Source organism: Silene latifolia, chromosome 1 (assembly GCF_048544455.1).
Source record: "Silene latifolia isolate original U9 population chromosome 1, ASM4854445v1, whole genome shotgun sequence".
Classification (NCBI taxonomy): domain Eukaryota; kingdom Viridiplantae; phylum Streptophyta; class Magnoliopsida; order Caryophyllales; family Caryophyllaceae; genus Silene; species Silene latifolia.
The window spans coordinates 111,752,866-111,765,821 of record NC_133526.1 but is presented as its reverse complement, the minus strand read 5'-3'; the positions used below and the strand labels follow the sequence as shown (position 1 = coordinate 111,765,821).

The window sequence follows — 12,956 nt, the reverse complement described above, 5'->3', positions numbered from 1 at the left end:
ACTAGTTTAGCCCTTAGTTAACCCTAATGCATCCTCCCTAATTTCCACTATAAATACCCCATTAGTCTAATTAGAGGAGCATGTTCTTCTTAACAATAATTAGAGTAGTTAATATCAATTAAATCTCTCTCTAGTTTTGTAATCAACAATTAATCAAGTTCTAATACAAGTTTTATTTCCTTAATCTCTCTTTTGTTCAAGCTTTATTTTGGGTAATTGAAGATTATTTGGGTTATTATTGGGAGATTAACAACCTCTCAATCAAGCATCAAGTACTTCTTTTATCTTTGCTTTATTATTGGAATCATTAGTAGGTATAATTCTCTTAATCCCTTTTTAATTATTGTTAATTACTTTCATTTATTCATCATGTTTCATATTGTTGGTATGATTGACAACCTTCCTAGCATGATCAACATGATAATGAGTGAGTAGTCTCTTAGCTAGGGTTAATGGGTGATTAGGGGAAACCAACATGGGGAATGATTCATGCTTAAATTAATATGCTTTCATGGTTTATTTGCTTGCTTGTTTTGATCTCAACTCATGCACATGTTATATTTGATGAAATGCTAAGCCTATGAATCCTTGCATTTACTATCATTTTCTATTTTTTCAATGAGACTTGTAAGACATAACCCAACTCGAGTCTCATTAGACCATGCATGTTGTTGAGTAGGGAATATTAAGTCGACTTGTAGGTGTTGTACAATCTAATCGATTCGGCTCCGGGACCCAAACTTTCCTAGGATTGTAAGATATAACCCAACTCAATCCATCACAACAATAATTGCTTGCTTATAATTTGAGAACATGTTTGTATGATCAATTCCCATGAATCCCCTATGACCCCATGATATCCTAGCACTTTTAATCATTTGTTTACCTCCTTTATTTCGTTGCTTGTTATACTTTATTGCTTGCACTAGTTTAGACACAACTACAAACCCAACCAAATTGTGACACTAGCATAAATTAAGATAGATAGACTTAGAACCCAAAGCCCACCGTCCCATGGATCGACCTCGACTTACCGCTAACTAGTAGTTTGTTGAGTATTATAAATGTGTTTGATTGGATGTGACCCGACGACATCGCATGCTATATCAAAATGGTGCCGTTGCCGGGGACGGTGTTTACTTGATTTAGATTTCTTTACATTGTTATTAGTTGTGTCTTTCTCTACCTTGGGGAAGTAAAACTCCTCAAGGTTTGTTCTAATTGTTTTCAAGTTGTTTGATATTTTTCATGTCTAGAAGGTCACAAGGTGATTTGTTACCTTTTGATCGTGAAATTGAAAGAACCTTAACAAACAATAGGAGACTTGCTAGGAGGAATTTGAGACGTATTAGTGAGGTTATTCAACCAACTATTGAGTTCATCAACCCTTTTGCAAGAGAAGGTGAGGAGAACCCATTACACAATACCACCCAAAATCAACCTACAATGCCTAAGTTTTCGTCACATTCCGTACCCACCGAGGAGAACCTACCCAATGGTACTCCCACACCACAACATCTAACCGGAAATTTTATTGCCAAATCCGCCTTTATCCAATTAGTCGAAAGGAGCCAATTTGGGGGGATGCCTAGTGAAGACCCTCATTCTCATATTGAAACCTTTTGTGACTATTGTGATGCGATTTCTCAAACCGGTGTAACTCAAGACCAAATTTGATGGGTCTTATTTCCTTTTTCTCTAATTGGCACCGCGAAACAATGGTTGAAGGGCCTTGATAAGGCCACTCTCGGAATTGATTCTTGGAAGAAGTTGGCTCTAGCTTTCTACAAAAAATTCTACCCACCGGAAAAGACTAACATGCTAAGAGCTCAAATTACGGGTTTTAAGCAAAGGGATGAAGAATCTTTGTATGAAGCTTGGGAGCGGTTCAAGGGAATTTGTCGCTCATGTCCTCACCATGGACTTAGCGAATGGTTCTTGGTACAACAATTTTGGAATGGTTTATATGAAGATTCAAGGAACATTATCAATATGGGATCAAATGGAATGTTCACCGAAGTTGATGACAATCAAACATGGAACAAAATTGAGGAAATGGCGGTCCATAACTCACAATATAGTAGACCTCGCAAGGCTACTAGAGGAGGAAAGCATGAAGTGGACTCCGTTACTCAATTGGGTGCTCAACTTAGTGCTCACGTCGACACAATCAATTTAAAGTTTGAAAAAGCTATGGCTAGACTTGAAGAAGTCTCAAAATCACCAAAGCATAATGTTAATGCCATGACGGCATCTTCATCAATCCCATGTGGGATATGTGAGAATTGTGGAACTTTGGGACATGACCAAAGTGAATGTAGGGGAACAAATGAACAAGTGAATGCTTTCCAAGCATACAAGAGTGGTACCCCTTATTCCAACTATTACAATGAGAACACCAAATTCCATCCAAATCTCTCATACAAAAGCCAAAATGTTCAAAACCCTCAAACAACATACACCCCACCTCCCATGAGAAACCAAAATCAAAGACCCTTTTACAATCAAAACCAAGGTTACCAAAATCAAAATCTATATAATCACCAAAATGACCAAGGTTTTGATGTCCAAAAAGCGGTCCTCCAAATGCAAAAGAATCAACAAGAATTTTTCACCCAAATGCGAAAAGATAGCCAAGCAAAAGAAACCACCATCAACAACATCCTAGCTCACACCAAGATGTTGGAAACCCAATTGACTAAACTAGCATCTTCAAGCTCTGATGTGACCATAATTAGCGCATATTTAGCCCCCGAATTAGCCTTGTTCCCATGCTTTTTAGTGCATATTTGGGTCATTTATTATCTTTAGTTCTTTGTTTTGCATATTCTTTGAGATTTTGATCCCTTGGTAGGAAAGGAGTAAGAATCTTGCATTTTCATGGGAAAACGAGACTAAATTGATCGAATTCAATGACCAATCATCAAGGAGAGACAAGATTAGAAGGCCTTTGTACATATTATAGTAGATGAGCAATGTTAGGAAAGGATCCCTGAGTCCCCGAGGAAATCCCCAAGGATTTCATGAAGAAAAGGGAAGAAAAGAAGAAGAATTTGTGCTGAGCTACAATCCGAGCGGATTGTCTCCAATCCGCCCGACTCCTCACAGCACAATCCGAGCGGTTTCCTCCAAAGACGCTCGGATTGCACCGCCAGAATCCGCCCGGATTCCCTCGAATCCGCTCGAGTTCAATCGCCAGAAACCGCCCGTCCCGACCCCAATACGCCCGGATTCCTCTACTGCGCGATTTCCTCTTCTCCAAGTTAAAAAGAAAGAAGCCCTTCCTTCGGAAAATACCGGCTCCTCCCTGCTCAATCTAAAAAGTGTAATTACTAGTTTAGCCCTTAGTTAACCCTAATGCATCCTCCCTAATTTCCACTATAAATACCCCATTAGTCTAATTAGAGGAGCATGTTCTTCTTAACAATAATTAGAGTAGTTAATATCAATTAAATCTCTCTCTAGTTTTGTAATCAACAATTAATCAAGTTCTAATACAAGTTTTATTTCCTTAATCTCTCTTTTGTTCAAGCTTTATTTTGGGTAATTGAAGATTATTTGGGTTATTATTGGGAGATTGACAACCTCTCAATCAAGCATCAAGTACTTCTTTTATCTTTGCTTTATTATTGGAATCATTAGTAGGTATAATTCTCTTAATCCCTTTTAAATTATTGTTAATTACTTTCATTTATTCATCATGTTTCATATTGTTGGTATGATTGACAACCTTGCTAGCATGATCAACATGATAATGAGTGAGTAGTCTCTTAGCTAGGGTTAATGGGTGATTAGGGGAAACCAACATGGGGAATGATTCATGCTTAAATTAATATGCTTTCATGGTTTATTTGCTTGGTTGTTTTGATCTCAACTCATGCACATGTTATATTTGATGAAATGCTAAGCCTATGAATCCTTGCATTTACTATCATTTTCTATCTTTTCAATGAGACTTGTAAGACATAACCCAACTCGAGTCTCATTAGACCATGCATGTTGTTGAGTAGGGAAGATTAAGTCGACTTGTAGGTGTTGTACAATCTAATCGATTCGGCTCCGGGACCCAAACTTTCCTAGGATTGTAAGATATAACCCAACTCAATCCATCACAACAATAATTGCTTGCTTATAATTTGAGAACATGTTTGTATGATCAATTCCCATAATTCCCCTATGATCCCATAACACCCTAGTGCTTTTTAATCAATTGTTTACACCCCTTTTAATTCATCTTGCTAGTTTATTTTCATTGCTATTTTAGTTAGTGACCTTCTACATCAACCCAATTTGTGACACCCCCAAGACACCACTAGTTTCAATAGAAATTTCATTTCAATACCCGTCCCTTCGGATCCGACCTTTACTTGCCTCTTTACTAATTGTAGAGTTGTTTGTGAAGCTATAAATTGTGTTTTGATTCGGACGTGACCCAACGACCACGCCTTTAATTGTGAACACGAAACAGACCGATCAAAAATGGCGCCGTTGCCGGGGACGGTGTTTGTTTGATTTAGATTTCCTTTTTATTGTTATTAGTTGTGTCTTTCTTCGCCTTGGGGAAGTAAAACCCCTCTAGGTTTGTTCTAATTGTTTTCGAGTTGTTTGATATTTTGCATGTCTAGAAGGTCACAAGGTGATTTGTTACCTTTTGACCGTGAAATCGAAAGAACCTTGACGAACAATAGGATACTTGTTAGGAGGAATTTAAGAGGTATTAGTGAAGTTGTTCAACCAAATATTGAGTTCACCAACCCTTTCGCAATAGAAGGAGAGGAGAACCCATTACACAATACCCCACAAAATCAACCTACAATGCCTAAATTCTCGTCACACTCCGTACCAACCGAGGAGAACCTACCCAATGGTACTCCTACACCGCAACATCTAACCGGAAATTTTATTGCCAAATCCGCCTTCATCCAATTAGTTGAAAGAAGCCAATTTGGGGGGATGCCTAGTGAAGACCCTCATTCTCATATGGAAACCTTTTGCGACTATTGTGATGCAATCTCTCAAACGGGTGTGACTCAAGAACAAATTAGATGGGTCTTATTTCCTTTTTCTCTAATCGGCACCGCGAAGCAATGGTTGAAGGGCCTTGACAAGGCCACCCTCGGAATAGATTCTTGGAAGAAGTTGGCTCTAGCTTTCTACAAAACATTCTACCCACCAGAAAAGACTAACATGCTAAGAGCTCAAATCACGGGTTTTAAGCAAAGGGATGAAGAATCTTTGTATGAAGCTTGGGAGCGGTTCAAGGGAATTTGTCTCTCATGTCCTCACCATGGACTTAGCGAATGGTTCTTGGTACAACAATTTTGGAATGGTTTATATGAGGATTCAAGGAACATTCTCAACATGGGATCAAATGGAATGTTCACCGAAGTTGATGACAATCAAACATGGAACAAGATTGAGGAAATGGCGGTCCATAACTCACAATATAGTAGACCTCGCAAGGCTATCTACTAGAGGAGGAAAGTATGAAGTGGACTCCGTTACTCAATTGGGTGCTCAACTTAGTGCTCATATTGACACAATCAATTTGAAGTTTAAAAAAGCTATGGCTAGACTTGAAGAAGTCTCAAAATCACCAAAGCATCATGTTAATGCCATGACGACATCCTCATCAATCCCATGTGGGATATGTGAGAATTGTGGAACTTTGGGACATGACCAAGGTGAATGTAGGGGAACAAATGAACAAGTGAATGCTTTCCAAGCATACAAGAGTGGTACCCCTTATTCCAACTATTACAATGAAAACACCAAATTCCATCCAAATCTCTCATACAAACGCCAAAATGTTCAAAACCCTCAAACAACATACACTCCACCACCCATGAGAAACCAAAATTAGACCCTTTTACAATCAAAACCAAAGTTACCAAAATCAAAATCCATACAATCACCAAAATGACCAAGGTTTTGATGTCCAAAAAGCGGTCCTCCAAATGCAAAAGAATCAACAAGAATTTTTCACTCAAATGCAAAAAGATAGCCAAGCAAAGGAAACCACCATCAACAACATCCTAGCTCACACCAAGATGTTGGAAACACAATTGACTCAACTAGCATCTTCAAGCTCACAAAGACAAAAGGGGCAATTACCACCTCAAAGTAATCCCCCTAGACATGAAACGGTTAGTGCCATTCACTTGAGAAGTGGTACTAGGTATGAAGCACCGAAGAAGCAAGTTGAGGATGAAGTTGTGGAAGCTAGTGATAAGGAAGAAATTGTGCAAAACTCCAAGGATGGAGAATCATCAAAAGAAGAAAGTTCAAAGAAAAATGAAGACAAGGTCAAGGAGAAGGAGCCCATTGTGATTAGACTTCCTTTTCCAAGTCGTCAAGCCAAGCCCAAATTTGATGATCAACTTGGAAAATTCATGGAAATTGTGAAGAATTTGGAAGTCTCGATTCCTTTCACGGAATTAATCAATCACGTGCCGGCCTATGCGAAATACATGAAAGATATCCTCACAAAGAAGAAGTCAATCCGTAAACTTGAGACTATCGCCTTCACTAAGGTGAGTAGTGCAATACTTCAAGGGAGTTCACCTCCAAAGCTAAAGGATCCGGGAAGCTTCTCAATACCGTGTACCATTGGCGACACAACGATCAACAAAGCCTTATGTGATCTAGGGGCTAGTGTGAGTGTCATGCCATACTCGGTGAGTAAAAGGTTGGGGATGGGAGAGCTTAAATGCACCAACATCACACTCCAAATGGCCGATAGATCGACGAAGACACCATTAGGGATATGGGAAGATGTCCCCGTACGAATTGGGAAGTTTTTCATCCCGGTGGACTTTGTCATTGTTGATAATGAGGAAGATTCCAACATTCCAATCATTCTAGGAAGACCATTCCTACACACCGCGGGTGCGGTAATTGATGTGAAACATGATGAGCTCACTCTAGAAGTGGGAGATGAAAGCATAACCTTTAATCTTGACAAGACTATGAGAGCTCCTCGTTTGCATGAACCATGTTTCATGATTGATCATTATAGCCGAAAGGATGAAAGGAAGAAATCGGAACTCCAATGGAAGAAGAAAATTGAAGATGCTCCATTCAAAGAGCAAGTGAATTGCGAAAAGGAGAGCTTGCAAGGCTCATCAAAATCAACCAAAGAAGAAGAGAATGACCTCATTGGCCAAGAGAAAAATTTGGAGGAGTTGTCTCCATCAAATCAAGAAATCTTTAATGATCAACTTAATGAAGTTTGTGGTCTTTGGGACGACGAATTTGAAGGGATTTTAATCCCTATATTGGTAATGCCATCGATCAAGATCAACAACAAGGGCAAAGGTCTATTGAAGATCTTTACAGCGATAATGAACAAGCTTTTGATTACTTTTTCAAGGTGTTGAGCAACATCAACAACACCTTGAACATGCCCCCTTGACATCTCATCAAGAATGAGATTTTGGTGGAGTCCTCCATAAACCACCGTTTGTAAATACTTCTAACTCCCTAACTCGCATTTCAATTCTTGTATTGCATTTTTGTCATCTTTGGATTAATTTTATTTACTTTGATCAAGATATTTGTTATGTTTGAGAGAAGTGAGGGAGGGACTAACAATTTCAATTGATGTGTAGTGCTTTACCTTAGTGTGGGGATGACAATTGCCTAGGCTATCCATGCCTTAGTAGTGCCCCCACAATGGAGAACACAAGATTTGAAGAAGAATAGAAGAATGGTAAGGGAAATGCATTGCACACGGATGGAACTGAATCCGGGTACAAAAGGGTACAATCCGAGCGGATTCAAGAGAATCCGCCCGTTTTCCTGCAATCCGAGCGTACTGGGATGAAGATGCACGTCCCTATGAGATGCAATTTTGAAATATTTTTTACTGTTAGAGAATCGGGGCGTCCTGAGCAGTAATCCGCCCGTCTCTGAAAATCCGTCCGTCCTAGAAAGAAGACGCCCGTCTTCTCTGCTGAGGAAAACAAGAAAAATTTCCTGGACTCAAATCCGTCCGTCTTCAAGAGAATCCGCCCGTCCCGTATCAAGCAAATCCGAGCGTCTTCTATCGAATCACCGTCTTTAGGCGAGTTTTATCAAACCCAGAAAGTGCAGAATCCGCCCGTATTGGGCAGAATCCACACGGATTGCCCCTGTAGTTCGAAAATTTCGGTCTTTATAAAATCCCTCCCACCTTCATTCATTCATTCATTCATTCATTCATAACACTACTTCAAAACATCAAAACCCTCATCCTCTCCATCACAAAAATAAAATCCCTCAACAACATTCACTAAAATCAAATCAAATCATCCTTTCAACAACAAATTAATCACTCCTTTTTCAATAAAAATCAAAACCAAGCACAAAATCTTCAACCTTTGAGTCGATTTTTGAATTCATAAAGGCAAAGCCTTTCACCTTTAAATCGATTTGGGTACACTACAAATTGAAGATTTTTCATTCTTTTCTTGGTTAGTTCATCAATGGCAAGGACTAAGGGAGCAACAAAGGCAACAAAGACACTTTCACAAAGGCAAAAGGCTCTTCAAGCAAAGAAAGCATTGGCTATGGTGGTAGCAACACCAAACTTGGAAGTGCAACAACAACAACAACAACCTTCTATGGGAGCAACAACATCTTCTACTCCGGAAATCGATCAACTTTTGCATTATCCGGAGGTAACTTTTATTTCCGAAACCCATAGAAATACTTTTGCCAAGTTTGCTAGGAAATCATTTCAATCAACCAAATTTATTTGTGAAGACACCTTGGGAAAGTTAGGTGTCCTTGAGCAAACTAGAGCCTTTTTCAAAGCAATGGGGTTGAAGAAATTGTTTGAAACAAAGGAATTGACATACCCCTCCCTTACCTTGGAATTTTTGAGTTCTTTGAAAGTCACCAAAGTTGAGAGTAGGGAGAATCCCGAGTTTCGTCTAGCTAATGTTAGTAGACGCATTTCCTTTAGAGAATTGGGTGAAATTTTGGGTCTTAGTGATGAACCGAGTTATTTTAAGAATTATGGAAAGTATGACCCCGACCCTCTTTGGGAGGCAATTTTCGGGAGGAAATTTGAGGACTTTCATGCGAGTCGTGCTCTTTTAGTCCACCATCCGGGCATAAGAGTATGGCACAAGGTCATGGGAAACACCATTATTGCAAGGAAAGATACCAACCATTTCACCAAACTTGATTTTATTCTCCTTGAATCGGCTTTGAACATTGGAAGAGTACATACCAAGCCTTTCAATTCTTTGAGGCTTTTGGTAGATAGATGGCTCAACATTGATTGTGGGAAGAAAGGCACTACCGTTATTGTCAATGGTGGCCTAGTAACTATTCTAGCTAAGTAATTTGATCCTAACTTCAATAAGGATAACAAGTATAAAGCAAAGGAGGGTGGTCATCTTGTTGATTTGCATACTATGATACACAAGTACAAGTGGGTTGCCCATAACCCCCTTGACACTAAGTATGGATGGCTCACTAGTGAAGCTAGATCGTTCACTTTGCCTTCAAAGATTTGTCGTTTAAGTGTCCACCGGACCAATTATCTACTTCCCCTTTCTAAAGAGGCCGAGTATATTATTCAACAACAAAAGGGTGAACTTGAAATGCCCTCCTCTTCCATTGTCATACCACCTTACCCCTTTGAGTATCAAGAGTTCAAGCCGGAAGGTGTTGAAGCTAGAAATGATTACTTGACTCTTCTCATGCAAGCAATGCACAAGCAAGCCTTTGAGGATCGGAAAAATGCTTACTTGGCTCAATATCCACCCCTCCTACACTTAGCTAGGCAAGGGATACTTGATCCATCATGTCCTTTGCCTAGTTGGGCGGATAGAGAAGTCCCATTTTCGGGTGCATCTAGGGTCGTTTCGGGTGACAATGAGGTTGTTGGTAATGAAGAAGTTGATGATAACATCGATGAGGCAGCAAGTGAAGAAGGAGAGAAGGATGGTGAAGATGATGATGAGCAAGATGAGGAAGAAAGTGAAGAAGCAAATGAGGAGAGAAGTGGCAATGTGACCACTTCTAATGAGGAAAGTGATGATGGTGATGACATGATGGAAGATTAGCAAGCCTTGAAGACTCCTACCCTCTCATGGTTTGTCTATTTCTCTCTTTGTTTTAATTATTTTTCTTGATCATTGTTGGAGTAGTCCTAGCACCATAGAGGACTCACACCTCGGTACCATTGAGGTGTTCTCATTTTATTGTTCCCATTTTCAAAATCCAAAATGACAAATTAGTTTCATGCATTGCATAGTGTGTGCATGAACTACACCCATCCTTGGACATTAGCAATAGTGTCTCACTCGGTTTGGGGAAGTTAATGCATACACAACGGGAGGTAATCTAAATTATCCTCTCCGACATAACAAAAACCATGCATCATGTAGTATAGCTTAGTGTAGATTGCATTTAGTCTAGAAATCATGCATCATCTTTGCATAATTTCCATCATTTTGGCCATTGAGGATAATGCCCATATTAGTGTGGGGATGGGAATTCTAACATTTAACCCTTATTCAAAAAAATCCAAAAAAAAAAAATTGAAAAATTTCGAAAATCATAAAAATTTGAAATTTGAAAAACCCAAAAACATGTTTATTTCCCTTTGTAGTCTTGTGTATATATTGTTTTGTATATATTGTGTTTGTTCTATTCTTGTTCACATTGATCGACTACGCCACATCCGAGACATGAGGATAATGAAGACCGCATGGTATGATCTTTCCAATCTCCTTTTTCCTCTTTATGTTAATGACTATGTGGCTCTATTTTGATTGATGCGGTAAAAACAATGTGAATTTAGGGCTTGCATTTAGAATTATTTGGCATATTAGTTGGTAGAATCACTTGCATTAGGATGTTTATATTAGTTGCATCATGGCATGTAGTTGCATGTTATAAATGTTTTGAAAAATGCCTAAATAGGAACTTTGACAAGAGCAACTAAGCCATTACAAATACTTGTTCAACTTGAGACTTTGCCTACTAGAATGGTTGTAAAACACCCTAGATAGTGTCATACTAGTGTCTTTTGACCCATGACCCAATGCCTAGTCAAGGACACTAGCCCGGAAGGGACAAACCCCATCTTAATTTTTTGAAATGTGAAAGTTGAAATGAGGACAATTTTGAATATTAGTCATATCCACCCATTGTGTATAAAGATTTGAGCATTTCATTCCCCAAAAGCCTTTTTGTCAAGCCACTTGGTCGAGCTTGGGACGATCCATGACCTTTACTTTTGTAGAGAATTCGAGACTTGTCATGTCATATGCTACTAGCATCATAGGGATCGTCATTCCACCACCATCCGATCGCTCTTGACGAAAGCATTTGGAAATTGAGGACGAAAGTAGTCTAGTTTAACACCATTTGGAGGTGATTTAGTGCCATCCTCTTAGCCTTAGTAATTTGTTGAACTAGTATTTGTGAAGGATTACATGCTCTTAAATTTGTTCCTCTTTAGTGCCTCCGCCACTTGATGAGGAAGCGGTTATTCTTTTGTAGATGCATCCATTATGTGATTTTGTGTGCTTAATGTTTGGATGTGTCGCCATTTTGGCAAGACCCACCTTGCCTTGCAAGAAGGCATCCTACCTCATGGTTGTCTTGTTGTGAGTTGAAGGGGCGGAGTGAGACCCGCTAATTGTCTCATATCGGCTATATTATTAGGATAGGTTAGTAATGGTCCTAGTCTTTGTCACCTCTTTACTCGGGACGAGCAAAGGTTCGGTTTGGGGATATTTGACGTGACCATAATTAGCGCATATTTAGCCCCCAAATTAGCCTTGTTCCCATGCTTTTTAGTGCATATTTGGGTCATTTATTATCTTTAGTTCTTTGTTTTGCATATTCTTTGAGATTTTGATCCCTTGGTAGGAAAGGAGTAAGAATCTTGCATTTTCATGGCAAAACGAGACTAAATTGATCGAATATAATGACCAAGCATCAAGGAGAGACAAGATTAGAAGGCCTTTGTACATATTATAGTAGATGAGCAATGTTGGGAAAGGATCCCTGAGTCCCCGAGGAAATCCCCAGGATTTCATGAAGAAAAGGGAAGAAAAGAAGAAGAATTTGTGCTGAGCTACAATCCGAGCGGATTGTCTCCAATCCGCCCGACTCCTCACAACACAATCCGAGCGGTTTCCTCCAAAGGCGCTCGGATTGCACCGCCAGAATCCGCCCGGATTCCCTCGAATCCGCTCGGGTTCAATCGCCAGAAACCGCCCGTCCCGACCCCAATACGCCCGGATTCCTCTACAGCGCGATTTCCTCTTCTCCAAGTTAAAAAGAAAGAAGCCCTTCCTTCGGAAAATACCGGCTCCTCCCTGCTCAATCTAAAAAGTGTAATTACTAGTTTAGCCCTTAGTTAACCCTAATGCATCCTCCCTAATTTCCACTATAAATACCTCATTAGTCTAATTAGAGGAGCATGTTCTTCTTATCAATAATTAGAGTAGTTAATATCAATCAAATCTCTCTCTAGTTTTATAATCAATAATTAATCAAGTTCTAATACAAGTTTTATTTCCTTAATCTCTCTTTTGTTCAAGCTTTATTTTGGGTAATTGAAGATTATTTACAACCTCTCAATCAAGCATCAAGTACTTCTTTTATCTTTGCTTTATTATTGGAATCATTAGTAGGTATAATTCTCTTAATCCCTTTTTAATTATTGTTAATTACTTTCATTTATTCATCATGTTTCATATTGTTGGTATGATTGACAACCTTGCTAGCATGATCAACATGATAATGAGTGAGTAGTCTCTTAGCTAGGGTTAATGGGTGATTAGGGGAAACCAACATGGGGAATGATTCATGCTTAAATTAATGTGCTTTCATGTTTTATTTGCTTGCTTGTTTTGATCTCAACTCATGCACATGTTATATTTGATGAAATGCTAAGCCTATGAATCCTTGCATTTACCACCATCTCCTACGTTTTCAATGAGACT

At 39.2% G+C, this 12,956-nt stretch overlaps 2 non-coding genes across 2 annotated transcripts; both read right to left on the bottom strand.

Moving 5' to 3' along the window:
* Positions 1-1,818: 1,818 nt before the first annotated feature.
* Positions 1,819-1,925, bottom strand: LOC141625445 (small nucleolar RNA R71). Its single transcript, XR_012535229.1, has one exon. It is a non-coding gene; the product is annotated as a small nucleolar RNA R71 (small nucleolar RNA).
* A 3,262-nt stretch (positions 1,926-5,187) lies between these two features.
* LOC141625709 (small nucleolar RNA R71) lies at positions 5,188-5,294 on the bottom strand. The gene has a single exon (XR_012535480.1). It is a non-coding gene; the product is annotated as a small nucleolar RNA R71 (small nucleolar RNA).
* Between the last annotated feature and the right edge of the window lie 7,662 nt (positions 5,295-12,956).